At 40.3% G+C, this 18,284-nt stretch overlaps 1 protein-coding gene and 2 pseudogenes across 2 annotated transcripts in view; all 3 read right to left on the bottom strand.

Annotated features, from left to right (window-relative positions):
- Positions 1–18,284, bottom strand: part of Palld (palladin, cytoskeletal associated protein) — a 406,494-nt gene that overhangs the window by 293,580 nt on the left and 94,630 nt on the right. The gene's annotated exons all lie outside the window — the stretch shown is intronic.
- On the bottom strand, positions 12,115–13,983 carry LOC110300048 (lysine--tRNA ligase pseudogene; annotated as a pseudogene).
- Positions 15,181–16,411, bottom strand: LOC147002421 (lysine--tRNA ligase pseudogene; annotated as a pseudogene).

The following is an 18,284-nucleotide window of genomic DNA, read 5'->3' as shown; positions in this document are numbered from 1 at the left end:
GATCTCAGAAGATGGAAAGACCTCCCATGCTCATGGATTGGCAGGATCAACATTGTAAAAATGGCTATCTTGCCAAAAGCAATCTACAGATTCAATGCAATCCCCATCAAAATTCCAACTCAATTCTTCAAAGAATTAGAAAGGGCAATCTGCAAATTCATCTGGAACAACAAAAAACCTAGGATAGCAAAAACTCTTCTCAAGGATAAAAGAACCTCTGGTGGAATCACCATGCCTGACCCAAAGCTGTACTACAGAGCAATTGTGATAAAAACTACATGGTACTGGTATAACGACAGACAAGTAGACCAATGGAACAGAATTGAAGACCCTGAGATCAACCCACATACCTATGGTCACTTGATCTTTGACAAGGGAGCAAAAACCATCCAGTGGAAAAAAGACAGCATTTTCAACAAATGGTGCTGGCACAACTGGCGGATATCATGTAGAAGAATTCGAATTGATCTATTCCTATCTCCTTGTACCAAGGTCAAATCTAAGTGGATTAAGGAACTCCACATAAAACCAGAGACAGTGAAAGTTATAGAGGAGAAAGTAGGGAAAAGCCTCGAAGATATGGGTACAGGGGAAAAATTCCTGAATAGAACAGCAAAGGCTTGTGCTGTAAGATCTAGAATCAATAAATGGGACCTCATAAAGTTGCAAAGCTTCTGCAAGGCAAAAGACACCGTCAATAAGACCAAAAGACCACCAACAGATTGGGAAAGGATCTTTACCTATCCTAAATCAGATAGGGGACTAATATCCAATATATATAAAGAACTCAAGAAGGTGGACTCCAGAAAATCAAATAACCCCGTTAAAAAATGGGGCTCAGAACTGAACAAAGAATTCTCACCTGAGGAATACCGAATGGCAGAGAAGCACCTGAAAAAATGTTCAACATCCTTAATCATCAGGGAAATGCAACTCAAAACAACCCTGAAATTCCACCTCACACCAGTCAGAATGGCTAAGATCAAAAATTCAGGTGACAGCAGATGCTGTTGAGGATGTGGAGAAAGAGGAACACTCCTTCATTGTTGGTGGGATTGCAAGCTGGTACAACCACTCTGGAAATCAGTTTGGCAGTTCCTCAGAAAATTGGACATAATACTACCAGAGGATCCAGCATTACCTCTCCTGGGCATATATCCAGAAGATGTTCCAACCGGTAAGAAGGACACATGCTCCACTATGTTCATAGCAGCCTTATTTATAATAGCCAGAAGCTGGAAAGAACCCAGATGCCCCTCAACAGAGGAATGGATACAGAAAATGTGGTACATTTACACAATGGAGTACTACTCAGCTATTAAAAGGAATGAATTTATGAAATTCCTAGGCAAATGGATGGATCTGGAGGGCATCATCCTGAGTGAGGTAACATATTCACAAAGGAACTCACACAATATGTACTCACTGATAAGTGGATATTAGCCCAAAAATTTAGGATGCCCAAGATATAAGATACAATTTGTTAAACGCATGAAACTCAAGAAGAATGAAGACCAAAGTGTGGACACTGTGCCCCTTCTTGGAATTGGGAACAAAACACCCATGGAAAGAGTTACAGAGATAAAGTTTGGAGCTGTGAAGAAAGGATGGACCATCTAAAGACTGCCATATCCAGGGATCCATCCCATAATCAGCTTCCAAACGCTGACACCATTGCATACACTAGCAAGATTTTGCTGAAAGGACCCAGATATAGCTGTCTCTTGTGAGACAATGCTGGGGCCTAGCAAACACAGAAGTGGATGCTCACAGTCAGCTATTGGATGGATCACAGGGCCCCCAATAAGGAGCTAGAGAAAGTACCCAAGGAGCTAAAGGGAACTGCAACCCCATAGGTGGAACATTATTATGAACTAACCAGTACCCCAGAGCTCTTGACTCTAGCTGCATTTGTATCAAAAAATGGCCTAGTCGGCCATCATTGGAAAGAGAGGCCCATTGGACTTGCCAACTTTATATGTCCCAGTACAGGGGAATGCCAGGGCCAAGTGGTGGGGGTGGGTGGGTGGGGGACTGGGGGGGGAGTGTATTGGGGACTTTTTGGATAGCATTGGAACTATAATTGAGGAAAATACCTAATAAAAAATTGTCAAAAAAATTAAAATAGAATTTAGCATTATTTTTGAATATGACACTTACATCAGGTATAAGAGGACAGAACTTTAACATACCGAAGGTCATGTGAAACAAGCTCACAACTAACATTTAGTAATAAACTGAAATCACGTCATCCAAGATCGGGGGAGAAAGCAATGAAGCTTTCTACTGTCACTCGTGTTAAATAACTCTAAATCTTGCTTTATCCATCCACAGCATATCCCTGTCAAAACATTCAAAAACTAAATACCCTTTAATTTGTAGCTTCTAATCTTCTGCCTTTCCTAATGAAGTACAGTGTTGGAAGTCTTATCTATAAAAATGAGACAAGAAAAATAAATAAAAGCATCTCAAATCAGAAGGAAAGTTGATATGATCAACATTGATCAGACAATGGGATTTAACTCATTATATAATCCATGAAATTATAACTCTAGAGACTACATATATATAAATATATGCATATGCTTACACACATAACCACACATGTACATACACATGCACACATGCATACACATGAGCTCATGTGTTCACAGACACATGAGCATGTATATTTACAAATAAACACATAATAACATACACATACACATGAACACACATATGTACTATTCAGAAAAGTTTCAGAAAATAAAATCCACCCACAAAAATCAGTTGTGCTTCTATATGCTAGCAATGGGATGTCTAAAATATTAATAAAACAAACCTATTCACAATACCATTAAAAATAATATATCTAGGAATAAATCCAGTTACCATCAAAGTTCTTTACACTGAAAAATATAAAACAATGAAGAAAGAAATTGAAGAAGATACAAGTAACTGGAGTTGAAAACACTAGCTGGTTAAAACGTCCATAATGCTTAAATGATCTCTACAGGTTCAATACAATCCTATTATATTCTCTAAAACCATAAAGACACTGTGCAAACAGTTTTGAAGAAGAACAACAAAGATAGAAACACTGAAACTACTTGATTTCAAAAGATATTACAAATCTCCAATAAATAAAGGGACATGATACAGGCATGGAAAGAGGTGTACAGATGAATAGAGTATAATGGGAGCCCAGTTGTGAGCACCCCCTGAGGGTATCAAAGGAACCACGATTACACATGGGGAAAGAAGAGCATTTTCAGTAAATGGTTCTAGGAAAACTAGATGCTCACCTACATTCTGAAGAATAATAAAAGACTCTGGTCTCACATAATGTACAAAAAGCCAAATCAAATGGATTAAAATCATGATGTAAGACCCAGAAGAGTAAAATCCATATAGGTACAAATGCAAAGCAAAACAAACAAATAAACAAAAAAAACAAGCTACAGAAATAAAAATGGAAGTTAAAAAACATTGGTGGCATGACTGTACACACACAATGGAATACATATATTATAGTATTATATTACAGTCCTAAGTTATAGTGACTATGTGGTGATTTTTACAGGAACATTATGAATTTGCCTCGACAACATACTCTCATGCACTCGGTATTATTCATACATTGAACTCTGAATTTTGGTCTTTTCCTGTCCCAGTGACAATTGATAGCACTCTTTCTTGGTGTCTGACAGCAGCAGCTAGCTGCGGCTCTTAGGCAGTCACTCATGCAGGTGAATAAATAACCCATCTGCCACAGGGCTCTTCATTGCCCAGCTGTGGTATTCTGTGGTCTAGGTATATTGCTGAAGGTTTGGCTTATGATTCTTTCAATTTACGATGGGTTTATTGGGTCCTAATCCCATATTAAAGTGAGAAGCAGATTTATTACACACACCATGTCAAAAGAGGGAAAGATGGCCATTTGTAGCCATTTGTAGTCACCTAGATTAGCCTGGAGGTAAATATGCCTAAGAAAATAAATCACAAGTACTGCATTATCTGACTAATACATGCAATTCGAAAAGGTCAAACTGATAAAAGCAGAGAGGAAAATGGTGGTTACCAGGGAGATGAGAAGGATTGGAAATACTGGTCTAAGAGGACAGCATTTCAGGCAGGCAGGACGAAAGGTTCAAGAGATGTAATCTACAGTATGGTGGCTGTGGTCAGCTGGGTTATGCACTTGAAACCTTCAAAGACAGTATTTTAGTGTTTATACTATATAATAAGAGTCATAATTATGGTATGTAATGCTTATGTTAATAACTTGATCATGACATTCATGTCAGAATCAACAAGTATATTGAAAGACCACATTGTATACTTCAAATATATACAATTGTCAAAATAGAATTCTGAACATATCATTTTTAGTATTATATTTATTGTTATCCAGAAGAAAATTTGAAATATGTTTGATGCAATAAAATCATGTCACCAAGGCATGAAAAATAAATTTTTATAGGGATCTAAACAGGGTCTATTATTGTTGTTATTTTCTCTAAATATTTATTTTAGAAATACTGGCTTGGCTTTTTTCTATTTTTTTTCTGAGAATATGTGTGTGTGTGTCTGTAGGGACAGTATATGTGTGTTGGCATATGTGTCTATGCATGCATGCACATGTGGAGAACAAAGATTGATGTCCAGTAAAACACAAAAGACTTCCAACTACAAAATATTCCAGGTCCAGATGGATTCACAGCAGAATCATACTAGACTTGCGAAGAAGCTCTATAACCAATACTGCTCTTGTTTTTTTTTTTTAAAGAAAGAATCAGAAGTGGTGTTTCCAAACTCCTTTTATGAAGCCAGTATCACTCTAACACCAAAACCAGGTAAAGATATAATATTACCACCAATACAACATCCCCAATAAACACAGATTAAAAAATTCTCAATAAAATGCTTGCAAAGATAATAAACCAGGGTTAGGGTTAGTGTTAGGGTTAGGCATGTATCAAAAACAGCATCTATCCTAACCAAGTTGGTTTTATCCCAGAGATGTATGAGTGGCTCAAAAGATATAAGTTGATAAATGTAATGAATCATATAGAGTGAGAGACAAAAATCACAATTATCACCTCAATAGATGCTATAAAGTCCTTTGACAGAAGTCAGCAAGTCTAGACAACAAGAGACTAGAACTGAAGGGAATGTAGTGTAATAAAGGATTTCCATGAGAAATCCATAGCAACATCATCCCGAATGTAGACAAAATTGAAAGCAAACCCTTCAAAGTTTAATGTTAAGTTACGTTTAATTTAAATGTTAAAGTGTAAAATAAATAACAAGAAAGGAATGTCTTCTGTCCCCACTCCTTTTTAATATAGTGTTTGAAGCTATAGCTAAAGTAATAAGACAAGAGAAGGAAATATAGGATTAGAATAAATAAGCCAGGAAGTGTATTCAGAATAAACCCTTTCCTCCCCAGCTTGTTTTTTGTCCTGGTGTTTCAGCACAGCAATAGAAATCCTGGAGAAGACAGAGACCAACTTTCAGGAATCTGAACTCTCCTTCCACTATAGGTTGCTGCAGCAACCACATTTGGGTTCATCAGGCTTGAATACCTCTACCTTTATCCATCTTGCCATCTTGCCAGCCTTTCTACTTTATTTTGCGAGACAGTCCTTCACTGAACACATAGCTTCTCACTTAGGCTGGATGGGTTAGCCAGGGATCCTCAGGACCAGCCTTTCTCTGCTGGGGTTCCTGGTGCCTATGTCTTACCCAGCATTTCATGAGAACATGATGCCCTCGGGTTCTTAGAGTGAGCACGCTGAACATCTGCACTCAGGATCTCACACTTGTGCAGTGGATGTCTCACCCACTGAGCCAACTATTGGTCTCTTTCCCATCTTGAACTGCTCAGTAGAATATGCATATTTACCTACCTAGATATCTGAGTTGTATCTACCCATGTGCATAATATAGATTGCAAAATTTGAGTAGAGTTGTCGCAATATCTCGGTATTCCCATGCTTTTCAAGTAAATTTTCTCAGTCATACTCTGAATCTCGGCCAGTGCATGCTTTAATGATGACAGCTGCTAGTGATTACCCTATTCCACTTACTGTTCTTCATGTCCTGTAGGAGACATCTTTTCTTACTGCACTAGATGAAGGTGCACGCTAAGGTTTGGGGAGATTATGCAACTTTCAGACTGTTAGACCTTGCAGGGTAGACTGAAGCCCTGCACTATTACCCATTATGGTGAATTGCTCTGACCTACTCGGCAGGAGACCTACTGGGACTTCCAAAGGGGTTGAAAGCAAGGTCTGCCTCAGGCTACAGTACACAGCTGAAGTTTAATTTTAGATTTTCTCCTTGATCCCCCTTTCTGGTCTCCATATGCTTTTCCTTTTGCTGTGAAAACTCTTTCCCCATCTTGCAGTAGAAACCGGCTAGGAATTAGTAAAACTTGAAGTTGAACTATTATAGAAGGCAGCAGCTGAAACTGTCTGGGATACTGTTCCGACACTGAGTGGTTTGAGGTTGATACCGTTTTCTGAGACAGGGTCTCACTATGTAGCCCAGCTTACCTGCCTCATCCTGTCTCAGCCTCTCTAGTTCTAGGGTTATTGGCATGCACCAACACTCCTGCTCACTGACTCTTATTGCTGCTTTTATGATTTCTGCTTGAAGGGATCTGGGAAACTGCGATGGAAAAGAATCACCCACTCTATTGTTTCATATGCAAGTGGTAGGAACTTGTTATATGAATGCTTTTCCTCCCCCGTCCACAACCATTCTCCATACTTTTATAGTTCAGATCACCAGTTTGGGAAATGCTTTTGTGAGCAGCATTTGATTACCAGTTGGATATTTTTTTCAAAGCCCTAAATAAATGGATGATATACATCCAAAGAAACTGCTGACCTCAGAAGATAATTGAGGGGAAAAAATATAAATGTCAAGTTAACAAGTTGTTGGTGGAGTTCAGGCCATCTTGAGTCAGTATGTGTATCCAGAAGAAGCACATGTCAAGTTCAGAGAACACTGGAAAGTAGCCTGGGTCCCCATGGGTTCTTAGAAATGACCAAAGTCTGTGTGCTGTGCGTTGGGGGGAGGATTGTTGTTTTGCATCACATCCTCTTTTCTCTTAGTGCCATATTCCACTTCCCAGGCCATGTGGGCAGCTGTGCGCCTGCTGTTCCCCATCAATGGTCCACACAGAGTCCTTCCTCCTCCTCTCTCTCTCTCCCTGGGGTCCTTTCAAAGCTCCACCAAATCTCTCTCTCTTTTTTTTTTCTTAAAGATGAAATTAGTGCCCCTCTCCACACCAAATTCCCTACTTACAAAGAAAAGGAAAATTACAAAAAAGTTACAAGTAAATTGTATATATTTTATAGCGTTCCAGTATATTTTTTTTCTAAAGTCTGAAGTAGGTAAGGGCTGCAGAGATAGCTCAGGGAGTAAAATGCTTGTGTGCAAGCATGAGAATGTGAGCACCATCCCCAGCACTCACTTAAAAAGGCTGGTACATGCATGAAATCCCAGCACTAGGGAAGAAGAGAGGCTGCTTCCTGGGCTTGATGGTCTAGCTTAACAGGTCAGTTCTAAGTCTTATCGAGAGATTATATCCCCTGCTTTTTAAAAAATTAATGTACTACATTTTGCAGAATGCAAGAACCACCCTGCTCTGTCTGTCCTGTTATCTGACACAGACCAAAAAACAAAACAAAACAAACAAACAAAAACAAAAACAAAACCTGCTGTTTATAACTGTAAACCCCACTGATTAGAAGTCTTTCAATATTAATAAAAAAAAAAAAAACGCATCTTGGTAACAGTAAAAAAAAAAAGGTATTTTTCTTGTATATTCTCCAGTTTACATAAATTTTATTAGTATTTACATGAAAATTCTACAAATGATTTCTCTTTACTCCAGTTTCCCTTCAAGCATGTAATACGGTCATAGCACTAATTGATTCATGCTGCTTGGGCTGCTCATGAAAAATACAGAATCCTAGGCTCTCCCCACAGGGTAACTGGCGCAAGGCTTATGGCCGGACCTGGGGAGTAGTAGATTTAAGCATCTATAGTGAATAACTATTTGGCTAGAGAGGTGAACTTCTCAAAGGTGGCCCCCAGACCAACTGCAACAGCAACACTTAGAAAGGTCTTAGAAATGAAGAATGCCAGGGCTGGGGAGATGGCTCAGTGGATCATGCACTTAGAGCATGAGGAAGAAGACCAGAATTTAAATGCCTAGTATACATATATAAAAGTAGGGTGGGCATGGCAGCCTACCTGCAGTCCCAATGCAAGGGATCCCTGTAGCAAGCAGGCTTGTTAATAGTCAAATTAGCAAGCTCCAGGCTTAGTGAGAGACCCTACTTCAGTAAATAAAGTGGAGGGCAGTAGAGAAAGACACCAGACATCAACCTCCAGTATCACACTCATGTGCAGGTATATGCATGCACATCTGCACACATGTGGATATACATTCATCAGTACATGTGCATATATATGCATACCCCCACTCTTATATGTGCATATATGCATGCACACTTACACACATGTGCACATGTACACACAGTATACATATATGCACACCTCCACACACATATGCACATATGTGCAAATATGTCCATGTATACTCATACTCATGTGCATATATAGATATATATGCATGCACACACATGTGCACATGTATGTTTGCATACTCACATTCATGTGTATGCATATTCATGCACATCTCCACACAAGCACACAAACAAAAAAAGAGAGGAAATGAATGCAGTACCTCAAAGCTTATCCCAGACACACTAAAAGCAGAATGTGTACGCAATGCCCAGGTACATTAAGGTTAGAGAGGCAAATTGGACCAGTTCACTGGACAGCTGGCCTGTGTAGGAACTTGTTAGAAATGCAATTTCTTAGGACTCAACCCAGAACACAATCAGTCAGTCAATCAGAAACACAGGGGACACCAGGGTGGAGCCCAGCTTCTTTGAGTTTGACAAGATCCCCTGTGAGATTCATACATGTGGTTGTGAGAAAGCCACCTTTGCAGCCTACCCTTTCCTTTAGCACAGCTGATGACAAGCCCACACCATATATGGCCATGCGAAGAGATGGGACACAGGCAGGTACCTGTTTTGCAGTCATAGTGACTAATGAGCATTAACTAGAGTCTTAAGGGCTAAGTAAGCTTTTAATCCCAGATTTAAACATAATAGCAGATATAACAATTAAGGAAACAGGCAACAAAACATGGTTAATGATGATTTCTCAGGTTCTAAGTGAGTCAGAAAGTGATACAGTCTAAGCCTGAGGAATGTCTCCAGCTTTAATCTCTTACCAGAGTATCCCCACCCCTACCCCTGGCTCTTTAGAGCACCTGCAACAAATCCATTATTAGTTCTCAGTATTGCCTAATGAATCCTATTCTGAAGCTACCACCTTCCACTTCACATTCTGGGCAAAAGGGTGAGAATTATTTGCCTCTTCAGAGGAATGGCTCATCCATTCTAAGTGTTGTTGAACATTTATCAGAAAGTCAGATGCTACTAGATACAAATAACCTGGAGGTGAAATGATAGTTCTTTCCCCTACGAGCCTATTGGTGAGATAAAGACAGTAATTAGATATATACCTCATACACTGAAGGTGTGATATGATCATTTGTTAGCAACATGGACCAACATGGTTGGAAGATAGATTCAAGGAGCGTAAAAGCAATTTAAAAGGGTCAATGAGTATTTATTGTCAAAATTTAAGCAAGAGACTGCAGAGAGGCAAAATGTAGAAGATGCATCCGTATAAGCAAAGTCTTATACAGTGCTTAAAATAGTGATTTATAAGCAAGCACAGGCCCATCGTCTGCACCAGCAACGGCACCAGTGAGTCTGAACAACTGAAGAAACAAACAACTCGAAGGACTCCAACTTTAGATTTTGATAAAAATCATCCTTTAAACTATACAGTCCATGTCTGATGCTTCACAGCATGCCCTTCTTATTATCTCCAGCATTCCGTGACTATATTGTTTATGCCAGTATTATGGGTAATTAAGCACCATGGCAATATCAATGAGAGTCTGAAAGCCAGATGTGGCCCAGAGCGTCCAAAAATGCAGCTATCCTGGCAAGCTACGGATAAACCTTTCAGAAGAGAGAGAGACTTCCCAGACACTTTCTTCCTTTTTACCCCGAAGATCCAGACCTAAGAGGCTATTTTCAAAGGTTAGATGAGAGTAGCAGTCCTGAGCGCTAGCAGCCTCCAGCATTTACAAACATAGCATCCAGGTTCATGCCAGCATAGTGTTGCTTCTTACTGTTGAGGAATAGCACCTGTGTGCCTTTTCATTCCACAGGAACAATCCTTAGGGAGCTGAACCTTCTATGAGGATGCTTCTCTCCAAGGAACTCTCTGACCTTCCAAGGCTTAGTTAGCTTCTTTCCAACTTCTCATATGCCTTTAAAGTTCTTTGCATCTTTTAGTCATGGCACCCATCCCTCTGAACTCTAGTTATATGGCATTATGACCTTTTGCTGTACCAATACAAGCCAGAAGAGTGTTTGAGGAGCATATGGCTGTCCATCCCCTCAGCTCTTTGGTCTTAATGTCTGTTGGGTACTAATTTCAGGCTTCCATTGGGGAAATTGCATTGGGAAAGCAACCAAATTCTCAGTTGGTAAGAAATTAAAGACAAAGTGAAAGAAGATGGATTGCTCAACACATCAGCAGACAAAAACATATGACTGTGGATAGTGGTCAGGGCTATATGGAAATGAAAAGACAGCTATGAGATGGAAAGAGACAGGGTTTGGGAATGACTGTCACTGTATTTTGAAATCTTAAACAATGGCATGCAAGAAGCAGCTAACAAGGCACTTGACCAAGAGTATAGCTTTAGGGCCAGATGGGGAGAAGAAGAGATGACAAGGTTGGAGAGGAGAAAATGAGGGTCAAGTGTATAGGGGTTCCCATGCAGTTAGTATGAAGGAAAGTTGACTCTGTAAATAAGGATCTTAATAAGGTTTATATCCTGGAAACCATTTTATTATGGAGAGATCAAGAGGAGAAATAGCATTTACAAGTGTGAGAAAAGATGATCTGAGTCAAGGTTTCTCAGTGGGGAGTGGGGATAAAGCACCCAAGTTTTCAAGTTTTATGGGTAAGATTTGCTGATGAACTGTACTCTGGATAGAAGGCACTTAGGCTCTGGCCAAAGATAAGTGGGTGGGCGATGCTGGTGGCCTAAATAGAGACTGTATGAAGAACACATTGGGCATTGGCTGACAAGGTCAGTGTTCAGTTTTGGATATAATAAGTGTGAGAAGCCTGTGAGACATCAACTACTGCTGGACAGGTTTATTAACTTGCAGTAAATCAAGCAGTAGAGGGTCTTCTTAATATTTTCTGCTACTGCAGGAAAGTATGTAAGTTTCCAGCCACTCAAAAAAGGAAGCTTTGCATTTATACCCCTGTTTTCCTACCTAAGGAGCCATGGCATTAGAGTTCTATCTTCTCTGAGCCCTACAACCTCCATTTGCTAACTATAAATGCTACACGGGATTGCTATGGCAACCTATGCATGGCGTAGGCCAACTGTTGCTCAATGACAGACTAAACTGATGGTTACAAGGGTGACACTGGAAAGCTACATCAAGGAGTGTTGCAGACTTGATTGGCAAGCTGAACCATGGAGTCCACTGTGTTGGAGACTGAATCAGAAAGGACATAGAGGGACTAGGGGCTTGGCTCAGCAGATAAGAATAATGTCCATACAAGAACAAAGGCCTGAAATACTGTCCTCTGCACTTATTTAAAAGCCAGACACAGCTTGTGTGCCTGTAACCCTGAGACAGGAAGATATTAGGGCTGCCTGGCTAGTCATCCAGACAGAAATGGTGAGCTCCGGGTTCGGAAACTTAGACTCTACCTCAAGGGAATAAGACAGAGTGGTCAACCAGGTTACTCAACATCCACTTTCTGGTTCACACAGTTACAAAATATAATATACTCTTACACACAAGTGTTCCCATGTATAACACACATACACATGGGCACATGCACACACATACAAACACATACACATCCATGTATGTACATTGAGCACACTCACACATGCCCACACATACACACACATGGACACACACACAAGCACTCACACATGCACACACAATAAAGGACTCTAGTATTGGTCAGCAACCTAGTCTCCTCAGGCTTTTAGCTTTTATGCATGTACTACAAAGGCCTAAATTCCCAAGTTGAACTATAGGCACGTTAAAAAAAAAAAAGGAATACTTTCTTCTGATTTGTTTAGCGCGATAAATGTACACAATGTAAAATTCCCATTTTACTCCTGTTTAAATGTGCACTTCAGTGGTGCTGGGTATGGCTGCACCACTGTGCCACTGTCACCACTCCTCATTTCCAAACTCATTCCAGTTTCCATACTGGAGGTTCCCTAGCCATCTGACATTGTTTATAAGCCAACCTCATAACCACCATTGTATTTCTTTTTCTTTCTTTCTTTTTTCTAGGTAAAGAGAGAAATGGTTTATTAAGTAACAAGGAATACAAAGAAACTCTTTAATTCGTCTCTCTGTGGCAGTTGGACTGCAGTGGCAGATGGACAACATTACACATGAACTTCTCAGACCAGATCTTCTGCTGACATGCAGAGATGCCAGAGTTGAGTGTATCCTCTAGACACAGGTTCTGGCCACCCTGCTTTCTGGGGTTTCAGCAGTTGTGTGGTTTCCTTCTTTTCTTCAAGCACCATGGCAGGAAACAAAAGGACTTCCATGATATTGTTGGAATCTGTGAGAAAATGGCTATTTGAGGGATATCCATGTCCCAGCCAGCTGTTGAGCACAACCCATGTTCCAGGGCAGTAGAGAAGTTCTCATCTTATGAACATGGCTTCATCATCACCAGCAGCCCTGGCCTTGGCCTGTTCTTTAAACAGCGTTACCGCTCCATGGGATCTTTGAGCTCAGTGTAGGTACTGCATATTTCCTTCTTCATGATCAATAATAGCTCAAAGTGTTCAATTAGATCCTCTTTGGAGCAGTGTCATTTGACCACAGGGCTCATAATCTGTGGGTGGTCACAGATGTATATAGGACTGATGCATGCCACTTTCAGGAACTCTCCAACAAGTTTATCAAGGACTCTCCCTGGCTGTGGTCCAAGGTGTGTGTGTGTGGGGGGGGGGCATTCAACAGCTTTTACAGCACAAATATCAAGTAGTTTTTGAGTTTCTTCAGGTTTGAAGAGAGTGGTTTCTGGCAGCTTCACTCCTAGGGTTGCTGAAGCTTTTCTACTTTCTTAACAAACGTGAGGTGAGTCAGTTCATAGGCTTGGTCTTCTGGCCCATCTGGGTGGTAGGTGATCTTGGTGGTAATTGCCTGTATGCTTTTCACCCATCCCTGACAGCATCTTTTCTGCACTTTCCATTAGTCATGATCACCTGCATCGATCATGTAGTACTCACAGATGGTGAACTTAGGATCATGAGTCAAATCAATTCCTTCATGCTGGAACAGGTGCCCAATTTCGTAAACCTGGTCAATGCCCACCAACTGCCAGCCTCTTATAGTAGAGTTCTGGAGAAATTCTCATATACAAGTTCATGTCCAGCTCATTGTGATAGGTGAAGAAAGGCTTGATCACAGTTCACCCTGGAGTGATGTTCATCATGAGAATTTTGATCTCTAGGAATACCAGCTCATTCACAAAATTCCTTATATGTGTGATGACCTTAGGGCAGATGATAAATTTCGGTCTCACAAAGTCATTCCAGTATCAAGTACAAGTATCTCTGAAGATAGCTTATTTCCTTGTCATTCCTGAATAGAACAGTAATGGCTTGTGCTGTAAGATCGAGAATTGACAAGTGGGACCTCATGAAACTACAAAGCTTCTGCAAGGCTAAAGACACCATCAATAAGACAAAAAAAACCACCAACAGATTGGGAAAGGATCTTCACCTATCCTAAATCAGATAAGGGACTAATATCCAATATATATAAAGAACTCAAGAAGGTGGACTCCAGAAAGTCAAATAACCCCATTAAAAAATGGGGCTCAGAACTGAACAAAGAATTCTCACCTGAGGAATACCGAATGGCAGAGAAACACCTGGAAAAATGTTCAACATCCTTAATCATCAGGGAAATGCAAATCAAAACAACCCTGAGATTCCACCTCACACCAGTCAGAATGGCTAAGATCAAAAATTCAGGTGACAGCAGATGCTGGCGAGGATGTGGAGAAAGAGGAACACTCCTCCATTGTTGGTGGGATTGCAAGCTTGTACAACCACTCTGGAAATCAGTCTGGCGGTTCCTCAGAAAATTGGACATAGTACTACCGGAGGATCCAGCAATACCTCTCCTGGGCATATATCCAGAAGATGTCCCAACCGGTAAAAAGGACACATGCTCCACTATGTTCATAGCAGCCCTATTTATAATAGCCAGAAGCTGGAAAGAACCCAGATGTCCCTCAACAGAGGAATGGATACAGAAATTATGGTACATTTACACAATGGAGTACTACTCAGCTATTAAAAAGAATGAATTTATGAAATTCCTAGCCAAATGGATGGACCTGGAGGGCATCATCTTGAGTGAAGTAACACAATCACAAAAGAACTCACACAATATGTATTCATTGATAAGTGGATATTAGCCCAAAACTTAGGATACCCAAGATATAAGATACAATTTGATAAACGCATGAAACTCAAGAAGAATGAAGACCAAAGTGTGGACACTGTGCACCTTCTTAGAATTGGGAACAAAACACCCAGGGAAGGAGTTACAGAGACAAAGTTCGTAGCTGTGATGAAAGGATGGACCATTTAGAGACTGCCGTATCCAGGGATCCATCCCATAATCAGCTTCTAAACGCTGACACCATTGCATACACTAGCAAGATTTTGCTGAAAGGACCCAAATATAGCTGTCTCTTGTGAGACGATGCCGGGGCCTAGCAAACACAGGAGTGGATGTTCACAGTCAGCTATTGGATGTATCACAGGGCTCCCAATGGAGAAGCTAGAGAAAGTACCCAAGGAGCTAAAGGGATCTGCAACCCTATTGTTGGAACAACATGATGTACTAACCAGAACCCCGGAGCTCTTGTCTCTAGCTGCATATGTATCGAAAGATGGCCTAGTCGGCCATCACTGGAAAGAGAGGCCCATTGGACTTGCAAACTTTATATGCCCCAATATAGGGTAATGCCAGGGCCAAAAGAATGGGAATGGGTGGGTAGGGAAGTGGGGGGCACTATGGGGGACTTTTGGGATAGCATTGGAAATGTAATTGAGGAAAATATGTAATAAAAATAATAAAAATCAAATAAAAAAAGAAAAAAAAAAAAGAAGAGGCAACATTTGCAAGCACAGATACAAAGTGTGATTTCACAGGAGATGATGCTCAACTTACCCTTCTTGGTTTTCCCAGGATTCCCCTGAACTCTGATTATGTCTCCCTGGCATAGTTTGTTAGTGATATGAACAAATTCTTCCTCTGATTTATAGTTCCTGGAGTTGGCCGTGACTTGTAACTTGACCCCCTTTGCTCAAATGTCATAGAAGATGTGTTTTTCCCAACCAAAGCTCATGGATCCAATCTGCCACTTTTCATATCAGACAGGTCCATTGGCTGCCAGTAACTGTATTCTTGGATGAACTGAGTGAGGTGTCCACATGGACTTGTGTGGGTAATGGTTCTTCCCACCGACCTTCAGCCAGTGAACTGCTTGACTATGGATCTTGCAGAACTGGTTTGGGTCCAGAGTCTTCTCCTCAGCACCCACATCATTGTTGGTAGTGTGGTTGGCAGGGGCACCAGCAGCCTGGCATAGCTGTTCTTCACTGAGCTCATTTTGCTGGACTTCTTTCCTGGGTACTTTCTTCTCAGCTCAAAGATGTCTCTTTAGTTCATTCTTGCTTAGTTTTGGCCTACCATCCATTTTGATTTCTTCACTCTCCTGAAGTTTGGCCATCTCCCCCAGACCCCACTCCCATACTATTCTAGGAACTGACTACTCCAAGTATGTCATATAAGAAAATTCTTACACAATTTCTCCTTTTGGTAATTGGCATCACTTAACATTGCAGGCAGAGTTATGTCAAGGTTTCCTTCCTGTTTAAGACTGAATGCTATTCCATCATATCTACACATAACTTTTTAACCCATTCTCCTGACAATAGATTTACCAGGATTTAATCCACATTTTGGCTACTGAAAGTTAAGCTTCTGAACATGGGTGCACTATATAAATTTTTTTCTGTAGCAGTTTAAATTTTGGTGACTTATTATTCCATCTTTTTATTTTCTCCCTTGACAGCATGTCCCAAACACTTACTTAGGTTCCTGATGATGATTCTTTTATATAAAGAAACAGAAAAACTGCAAGTCAGCAATTTACCTACAAGTTTAAATTCTGAAGGGGAAACTTTAAGAAATTATAGTCCAGTAATCCAGTCAGCAAGAAATTCTTGAAGATTAATGTGTACGCAGCATGAAATTTGGATTCAGCTCAAGAAAAATCAGTACTCTAAAAATATCCTAAACTCTTGGGTCAGCAAGATGCCCCATTGGGTAGAGATGATTGTCTTTGAAGTAGTGGGATCTGAGCTGAATTGCTGGAGTCCCAGAAAGGCAACAGAAGAGTAATAGCTCCACTGAGAATTCTGATATACACATATGCACTAGAGTACATGCTTATACAACACACAAACACACACATACACACACACACACACACACACATACAGAGAGAGAGACAGAGAGAGAAAGAGAGAGAGAGAGACAGAGAGAGAGAGAGACAGAGACACACAGAGAGAGAGATAAAAATAATAAAATAACAATTTGTGAAAGAATACTAAAATCCTTCACTTGATAGTAAGAAAAATATGGCATGACCTGTACAGTTTTCAAATTTACCTTACGAATACTTAAACCTTAGCACTTGATTGAAATTTAAATAAGTCCAGGGACTGATATTAAAGTATTTTCTGATCAACTACTAATTGATTAATAAGATATGAAAAGAAAAGCCCAAGGTTGATTGTAGCCAGTGAGTGATTAAAATGGGTACATTTTTATTGACAACATGTAGAACACTTACATTTAGGGAGGAAGGCTTTTCTTTTTTTTAAACTATAAAGTAAATCCACTTTTAATCTTCTACAGAGTGTTCACAGAGTTTCCTGTAGGTGAAGCAGGCAAAGAGACTAGCGTGTGTTCTGCGCAGGAGGTTAAGGAGGAGGGGAGCAGTTATAATGACCAGGGAGGAGAGGAGAGAGACGTGAATTCTAATGGAGGGCAGAGGACGCTCACAGTCTGAAAAAGGTCCAGCCCCTTCTCCTTCAGATGAGAAGAGCCCAGCCATTATTTTCACAGTAGAGAAGCCAAAGAAATAAGCTCCGGAGAATAAAGACAAGATGAGAAATTGGCATTGGGCAAGCAGCATAAATAAAAGCTTCACAAAGCAGACAGTTATAGTGACCACTTCCTAGCCCTAATGTGTGCTTTGAGAAAAAAGGTGTGGAGAGGAGACTGCATTTCTACTTCTAGGGTGTTAGAAAGAAAGGGCTGATCAATATTCAGGACTGACCCATGGGTGTCAATCCAGGACAAAAGTGAATGTGAACAGCTGTGTTCCACAATCTGACCTCAGGACACTGGAACTTTCGTATTTCCATAATATGACTGTAAAAAAAAATATGTCCCTGTAGCCTTATTTGCTTTCTTTAATGGATAATGCTTCTGGCTTGGATCTTCACGAGGAAAAAAGGATCTTTTGTCTCATAAAATGTTACAGATGCTGCTATGGTAACACACTATAATTTTATTCCTATCTCAGAAGATAAACACGGAGAACTGCAACTGGCAGTTTAATCTAATATGTAGCATTTGCTTTAGGTCCACAGAGCATTTGGGGGTTTGTTTTTAAGGAACACTGGCACTTTTATTAACCTGCTGTACTCAATTAAGCAGAGACTTAAAGCCCTGTCTAGAAGGTATTATTCTGCCAACTTGAAAATATCATGTGGCCAAGTTTGAAAACCCACAAGGGAGAGAAAGCATGCTGCCTCTACGACCAAATTCTTAGGTGGCCAGAGCGAGTTTGCATTGTGGGAGTTTTCTGTTGAGCTAAAAACATAATCCAAACATCTTGGCATCTACAAAAACAGTCTGAATTTGGTTTAAAGTGAAACATACCCATTGACAGACAATTTCTAAGGTTGCGTTTCTCTTTTCCCATTAGCAAACCTGCAGCAAAAGGAGGTTGAACTGTTCCACTAAAGT

The sequence above is a fragment of the Mus caroli genome, unplaced genomic scaffold (assembly GCF_978045245.1).
Source record: "Mus caroli unplaced genomic scaffold, Mus_caroli_1 scaffold_10, whole genome shotgun sequence".
Taxonomy (NCBI): domain Eukaryota; kingdom Metazoa; phylum Chordata; class Mammalia; order Rodentia; family Muridae; genus Mus; species Mus caroli.
The sequence above is the reverse complement of the archived record's forward strand: the minus strand, read 5'-3'. Positions and strand labels throughout refer to the sequence as shown.